This window comes from Acipenser ruthenus, chromosome 51 (assembly GCF_902713425.1).
Source record: "Acipenser ruthenus chromosome 51, fAciRut3.2 maternal haplotype, whole genome shotgun sequence".
NCBI classification, from domain to species: Eukaryota; Metazoa; Chordata; class Actinopteri; order Acipenseriformes; family Acipenseridae; genus Acipenser; species Acipenser ruthenus.
The window spans coordinates 7,923,547-7,931,506 of NC_081239.1; the positions used below are offsets into that span (position 1 = coordinate 7,923,547).

At 38.8% G+C, this 7,960-nt stretch overlaps 3 non-coding genes across 3 annotated transcripts; all 3 read right to left on the reverse strand.

The window, feature by feature from the left end:
* Nucleotides 1-4,963: 4,963 nt before the first annotated feature.
* Nucleotides 4,964-5,035, reverse strand: trnat-cgu (transfer RNA threonine (anticodon CGU)). The gene has a single exon. It is a non-coding gene; the product is annotated as a tRNA-Thr (tRNA).
* Nucleotides 5,036-6,535: 1,500 nt separating this feature from the next.
* trnaq-cug (transfer RNA glutamine (anticodon CUG)) lies at nt 6,536-6,607 on the reverse strand. The gene has a single exon. It is a non-coding gene; the product is annotated as a tRNA-Gln (tRNA).
* A 1,214-nt stretch (nt 6,608-7,821) lies between these two features.
* Nucleotides 7,822-7,893, reverse strand: trnat-cgu (transfer RNA threonine (anticodon CGU)). Its single transcript has one exon. It is a non-coding gene; the product is annotated as a tRNA-Thr (tRNA).
* Between the last annotated feature and the right edge of the window lie 67 nt (nt 7,894-7,960).

A 7,960-nucleotide genomic window follows, 5' to 3' on the forward strand; every position in this document is an offset into this window, starting at 1 on the left:
AAATGGAATTCCTTTGCTAGTGTATCATGATGTAAGCCCTGGAGTGTGGGCTCAGTCTTCATGAAATGAGAAATGGGATTCCTTTGCTAGTGTATCATGATGTAAGCCCTGGAGTGTGGGCTCAGTCTTCATGAAATGAGAAATGGAATTCCTTTGCTAGTGTATCATGATGTAAGCCCTGGAGTGTGGGCTCAGTCTTCATGAAATGAGAAATGGAATTCCTTTGCTAGTGTCTCATGATGTAAGCCCTGGAGTGTGGGCTCAGTCTTCATGAAATGAGAAATGGAATTCCTTTGCTAGTGTATCATGATGTAAGCCCTGGAGTGTGGGCTCAGTCTTCATGAAATGAGAAATGGAATTCCTTTGCTAGTGTATCATGATGTAAGCCCTGGAGTGTGGGCTCAGTCTTCATGAAATGAGAAATGGAATTCCTTTGCTAGTGTATCATGATGTAAGCCCTGGAGTGTGGGCTCAGTCTTCATGAAATGAGAAATGGAATTCCTTTGCTAGTGTCTCATGATGTAAGCCCTGGAGTGTGGGCTCAGTCTTCATGAAATGAGAAATGGAATTCCTTTGCTAGTGTATCATGATGTAAGCCCTGGAGTGTGGGCTCAGTCTTCTCTGCTGCCTGCTTGTTCTCAGTGTGTGAGTTCAGCTGCAGTTCCAGTGTCCTGAGCTGGGCTTTGAACACACTGGGGACGCAGCTGAGAACAAGCCAGACCCACGACTCAGGGATTTTGTTTTAGATCAGATAACAAGATGAGAAACCTTATACGCATAACACTGTTTTATTATTTTTACATTTTTTTTCTATGAATTTATTAGGACTCTGAATCTCTTTGCATTCATTGTGTTGCAATTTAGACATTTTCACTTTACGTATTAAAAAGCACAGATAAGTCTATTAGAAATAGACTACAACTCTGGCTAAAGGTTTTGCCTCACTCTGTGGAATGAACTAATTTTGCTTCATAAATTCGAATGAAATCTGCTGAATAATGTTACATGAACACATTGAATTACACACTGCTTTGTAGTTTTCCATATACTGAATGAAAAAGTGACATTTTGAAATCTATGATGAAGTACTGTACTACTATTATGGCATCCAGTAGACACTTGTGATATCCTTGTGTAGTTTCTTTGATTTCACAATGTTAAATAAAAGTTCTGAATTATGTTCATATAGTTGTTTTTTTTGTTTTGTTTTTAACTATACCAACAAATTCTAGGTGATGCTAAACTTTTGTCTGAGCTCTACATATAAATCAGCACTGCCATTACAGTAGAATGTTTAAAGCTTTATATATTGTGTATCAATTGCATTCTATAAGACAGTGTGAAGTGTAGATCATGCTATTAAAAGAGAACACCTTTACACATTTCACTGTTCAGAAGCCACTAATAAACTTTGCATTGATTTTACACTGAACTGTTGTGAAGTGTTTTTTCTTTATTGCTTTACTGCTCGGCTCCACTATTTGTGCTGCCTGTCTAGGAGAAGAGAAGTCTATTAATCCAAACAGCATGCAGATTGATTTAGATTGGATCAGGAGCAATGGATCCTCAAACAGGTTTGCACTGTACAGGGATGTCATGCATGCGGAAATGGGAAAAACAACAAACAAAATCCAGCATTACTTTAAAACATTAAGGTCACAGAAAATGACACCACTGCAGAGGTGCTTCATGTGGAGCAGCTTTGAGGTGTTTCATGTGGAGCAGCTTTGAGGTGTTTCATGTGGAGCAGCTTTGAGGTGCTTCGTGTGGAGCAGCTTTGAGGTGCTTCGTGTGGAGCAGCTTTGAGGTGTTTCATGTGGAGCAGCTTTGAGGTGTTTCATGTGGAGCAGCTTTGAGGTGCTTCATGTGGAGCAGCTTTGAGGTGCTTCATGTGGAGCAGCTTTGAGGTGCTTCATGTGGAGCAGCTTTGAGGTGCTTCATGTGGAGCAGCTTTGAGGTGTTTCATGTGGAGCAGCTTTGAGGTGCTTCATGTGGAGCAGCTTTGAGGTGCTTCATGTGGAGCAGCTTTGAGGTGCTTCATGTGGAGCAGCTTTGAGGTGCTTCATGTGGAGCAGCTTTGAGGTGCTTCATGTGGAGCAGCTTTGAGGTGTTTCATGTGGAGCAGCTTTGAGGTGCTTCATGTGGAGCAGCTTTGAGGTGCTTCATGTGGAGCAGCTTTGAGGTGCTTCATGTGGAGCAGCTTTTGGAAACACATTTAGAAGCACACTTCTAGAGATTGATTACTAAAATATGTATTTTATTTTTAATCGAATGAGGGTCAAGTGGTACAAACAGTAACATGTAACAATAATAATCCTGGTTTGTTAACTTTAGTGTTTCGTTGTATTGGAACCCAAGGGCTGAAGCTGAAATGTATAGAAGGGGTTCAGACTGATACAAATGAACAAGGAAATGTCACTTACACTAACAAGGACCATATTGGAAAAGGAAACATAATGACACCACAGAAATCTAATAGCGGTGTTATTAATGTCCAAGAATAAACTGGATTGCTGGACTGCATTGAAAAAAATAAAAGTAAAAATTCTGCCATCTACTGGTCACTTTTATGAACTGATTCAAATATTAAATTCAGAATCTTTAATAAAAGAGCCACGTTTGTGTTTGAACTGGTTTCTCCTTAATATGTTTGAAATCATGTTTAAATATACTTTCAATGAAGTGTACCTTTGTTTCCTTCACTAGTTTTATTCTGCTGGTATCATTTAAAACACTGTAATAAAATCAACATTATTATGATGTTGTGTGTCTATATATTATGCACTTTAAAAACACTTTTCTTTTTTTAAATGTTCAATAGGTTTTAATTGACTTGGGGTTACACTTCAAGTATGCTGTATGCTTAAAAATAATCTGTAATAATCTAGCCGTCTGAGAGACACCGATGACACACTGAACTAATGACCCATTAATGCTATGCCTAATACTAGAATGCCTATGCGTTTTGGAGAGGGGCTTCAAGTGATTCAACTACATTAGCGCAGAGCTTCAAATCATTCACGGCGTTCATTGCTTCATTGAGGCTTCAAATCATACACAGGGTTCATTGCCTCAATGAGGCTTCAAATCATACACGGTTCATTGAGGCTTCAAATCATACACGGCTTTCATTGCTTCATTGAGGCTTCAAATCATACACGGGGTTCATTGAGGCTTCAAATCATACACGGCGTTCATTGAGGCTTCAAATCATACACGGCGTTCATTGCTTCATTGAGGCTTCAAATCATACACAGGGTTCATTGCATCATTGAGGCTTAAAATCATTCACGGTGTTCATTGAGGCTTCAAATCATACACGGCGTTCATTCCTTCATTGAGGCTTCAAATCATACACAGGGTTCATTGCCTCAATGAGGTTTCAAATCATACACGGGGTTCATTGCCTCAATGAGGCTTCAAATCATACACGAGGTTCATTGAGGCTTCGGATCAGTCACATGATTCAGTGATTCACTACTTCAGGTGATTCAAATGACCACTGCTTCATGTGAAGCAAACAAATGACGTAACCCGCCTCGAACCATCTGAAGCAAACAGTGTTCCGCATGAAGCAACACATCACGTGATCTGACTGAACCAGAATCAAGACAATGCTTCCTTGAAATATAGCCTAGATTACTCCTGGAAGGAAGCATGTATTATTTATTTCTCTTTTTTTCAATTAGTTTATTTAAAAAATATAATAAAATATGATTCTTTTAGTTTTGCATTTTGGAAAATGTAATTATTATTTAAAATCTAAAACAAGTTCATACACGCACACTTCCTCACAGGAGCAGGGATTTGGTGCTGCGCTTCACAAGCATTTCTAATTACACAACTTACTCACTTGTTGCACCACCGGGAAACTAGCAAACAAATGAAATATCAAATATCTTACTTGTTTCAACGCTAATTTTCCAGCCGAGTACATCAGGTCAGATATGCCTCCCTTTCTAAAGCAACATGATCGTGTTTTCGATTGTACAACAATTTTACATTTCAAGTATGATAATGCGTATGCATGGCTGGCTTTTTTGTTGGGTAATCAATCACATGTGTGGTTGATATATAAACAGATAGCAGAGACATTATGAAATGTAACTTCATTTTGTAAGTCACAAATGACACTGACAGCGCCTGTAAAAAGCATGCTTTACGGTGTCTTTCATGTACATTAGGCTACAGATCATAACTTCTAAATGCCAAGTTCCAGTGTGGAGTAGTGGTTAGGGCTCTGGATTCTTGACCGGAGGGTCATGGGTTCAATCCCAGGTGGGAGACACTGCTGCTGTACCCTTGAGCAAGGTACTTTAAGAAAATACTGAACAACCAGAACCAAAGATTCTAGTTTGTTTAATATAAATGGTGTGGATATCAAACTGCTTGCACACCCTGGTATGTTTCGACGTTGATCAACATGTGGAATCACAGGATTGGTAGATGTTTAGTTATTTAGCTTTTCTGTTTGAATACTCGCTGCACACCCTTAAAAAGTGGAAGAAGAAGAAGAATTTCACCTTAGTTTGAAGACTTATGTCTCATTGTGTATAAGAGGTATCTACGCTTTTTGTCACATTTGAGGTAAGAAAGTTTCGCAATCAAGGAAATGTGCCCATTACTGGACACATTCAAATAGACAATTGACCTCTAATACGTTTTTAATCAAATTAGTTTCTTTACAAATCACATACAAGGTAAAAAAATCACGCGCCTTGATAGGTTGCATTCCTGAAACTGACAGCTCGGCACCGTTGGCTGTGCTTGATAGGAAATGGTGTTGTTGGAGTCGGGGTATAGCTCAGTGGTAGAACATTTGACTACAGATCAAGAGATCCCCCGTTCAAATCCGAATACCCCCATTTTTATTTAAATTAAAATACACGTTGCATTATAGAATTTTTCATTTCAGCTGCAAAGGTACAAACAAGTAACACACAGTGTTTTAAAGACAGCAACAAGGTACGGACGGGGATTGAACCCGTGATCTTCGGTTTACGAGACCGACGCCTTACCACTTGGCCACCGCACCCTTCATGACTGCAAATGAAATCGGAAGCTTGGACTCTATTGAGAAGGCTGCCCGGAAAGGCAATCTGCCTGGAAACCAACCTTACAGTTAACAGCTGAATGCCAAGGATGGGCAAAATAGTCTCGGAAACTCTTTAGATAGAAAACATTGGTCTCCATATTTATTTAAAATACAAATAGAAAATAGGTTGCCAGACATGTATTTTAAATAGAAATTAGTAAATACTATTTTGCAAATAGTATTTTTTTAAAACACTTGACACCATCTACCGGCTGTAGTATACACCCATTTTTTATTTATTGTTTTCATAATAATGAACTGAAAGTTTCAGTACTGCCTCAGTCAACAAGCCTGTCAGGAACCGTATTTTGATCCAAAAAGAACTGGTACTTCTATAGCAATAATTACAGTAGTTTTAGGCTGTCTTTGAAAATGAATTACTCTGGAGTTAAGAATCGTACATCTTTTACCAGAAACATTTTGTTTTACATTAAATGGATTTCATATTAGAGTGAAGCTATGGTCGCATTGCTGAGTAAGGAATGACCATAAAACAAGGCACATGCTAATTCTGAGGACACACTCGTTTTAGGTGTTAACCGTATTTGCAGCAGCAGCGATGCAATTTTAAAGCTTTTCACCATTTTTCAACTTTTTTTTTTTACTTAATACAAAAATGCAGTTTCTGCTCAATTTGTAATAAAGCAGTACTTGTTATATGATCCTGATAGTAATCGTAATATAATCAGAGCCTTCTGAGGACACAGACGCCGTTACCCACAGTGACTTACAATCGTAAACAAAAATACATTCAAAGAATCACAGTTCAAGTATTCATACATATAAGAGCAAGATAAAACACAATTACTTCAGTTCTAAAAAGTACAAGTATATGACAAAATACGATTCAGTAATCAGAGCAGATAACAGTGTCAGTGATAGTTACATCAGGATATGATTAAATGCAAAATACTACAGATTGAATAACACTTGTGGCAGATTACAGTGCAGTAAATGCAGCAAAATAGGGAGCAGATCAGAGCAAGTAAAGCACATTAAGGGAGAGTGATAAAGTGTCCAGAGGGAAAATAGGAGTTCTACAGGTGCTGTCTGAAGAGGGGAGTCTTGAGGAGGCGCTGGAAGGTGGTCAGGGACTGGGCAGTCCTGACATAGAGGAGGCCGCACACCCTTCGTCTTTCTGGAGCTCCGCCACGATCTGAAATAACAAATGGATATGTCATGTGAATATGCTGTATATCTAAACATAGCGATGGTTCCCTCTTTCACCAGCACACCGAGAGTCTCTGTAAGTCACCTTGGATAAAGGCGTCTGCTAAATAAACAAATAATAATAATATTAAATAATGAAACACAGACATTTTAGGTGTTAACCCTAATATTTGCAGCTTTTGTAAAAATCAACTTACGGTTCAAGTGGGGTCGCTGGAAACTGTCAAATTTACAATATTTTCTTTTTTAAATAAAGTATAACCCTCAGTTAGGTCCCACCGAGATTTGAACTCGGATCGCTGGATTCAGAGTCCAGAGTGCTAACCATTACACCATGGAACTGACGATGATGTCCTGCGGAGCGCCTGGCAGGTCTCTCCTGCTGCTCCAAAGTGTCGAATGTTCCCGCTGGCGACCCATGAAGCGGTTTCTTGGTAACAAAATATGACGTATTCACATTACATTGTATCTGTGTGGTGTGCGTGGCTTATCCCTCCCCTCTCCCACTCTCCTACTTAACCTGTTGAATACGAAGTAGTGATACTTAACTTGATTGCTGCCATTGTGTTTTTTTGGAGGGGCTGTTTTTTGGTAACACAGTATGCTAATGAGCTAACAATACACACCTTGAGTGCTGCTGTTATTTGAACATGTTTCTAATGAGTTATTGATACTCAGCTTGAATACTGCTATTGTTTACAACGCTGCTAACGGTGTATTGCTGCTTACCTTTTGTCACATATCATGGGTTGATGGGTTGTGAGAGCCGTTTGTTAACATGTATCATGCATATTAATTGACATTTTTATTTGTACCCTATATATATATATATATATATATATATATATATATATATATATTGTAATATTAAAGTGTTGTTTATTAGTTTATGCTATGTATACTATTTATTAATGTGATACAATTATCCTGCCACTATTACTTATTATCCTAGTTATAGTACAATCTGGTTTTACAATTGCTGCTGATATATGAACGGATTACGTGAATAACTAACACATGCTTTTGAGAGTCAACTGCTTGGAAGGCACCTACGCTCACCACTATACCACCAACGCCACTGCTTTAGCTTTATCTGTCTGTTAAACATCAGCAGTTTTTTAAAACGTTCTAGCTTTTCTTAAATAATCTGTCAAAGCCGTCTGGCAAGGCAAGCTGTGGTTTTCATTTTGAAATTTCAGTATGATGAGGTATTGACACAATCTCGGTCCTTAAAGGGTTAAGAGCCAAACACACTGACCAATTGCGCCACAGGAATTTTCTGCGGGATACGAGGAAAAAAATCACGTGCCTTGACAGGTTGCATTCCTGAAACTGACAGCTCGGCACCGTTGGCTGTGCTTGATAGGAAATGGTGTTGTTGTAATGGGGGGTATAGCTCAGTGGTAGAGCATTTAACAGCTGATCAAGAGATCCCCGGTTCAAATCCGAATACCCCCATTTTTATTTAAATTAAAATACAAGTTACATTATATAATTTTTCATTTCAGCTGCAAAGGTACAAACAAGTAACAAATAGTGTTTTAAAGACAGCAACAAGGTACGGACGGGGATTGAACCCGTGATCTTCGGTTTACGAGACCGACGCCTTACCACTTGGCCACCGCACCCTTCATGACTGCAAATTAAATCGGAAGCTTGGACTCTATTGAGAAGGCTGCCCGGAAAGGCAATCTG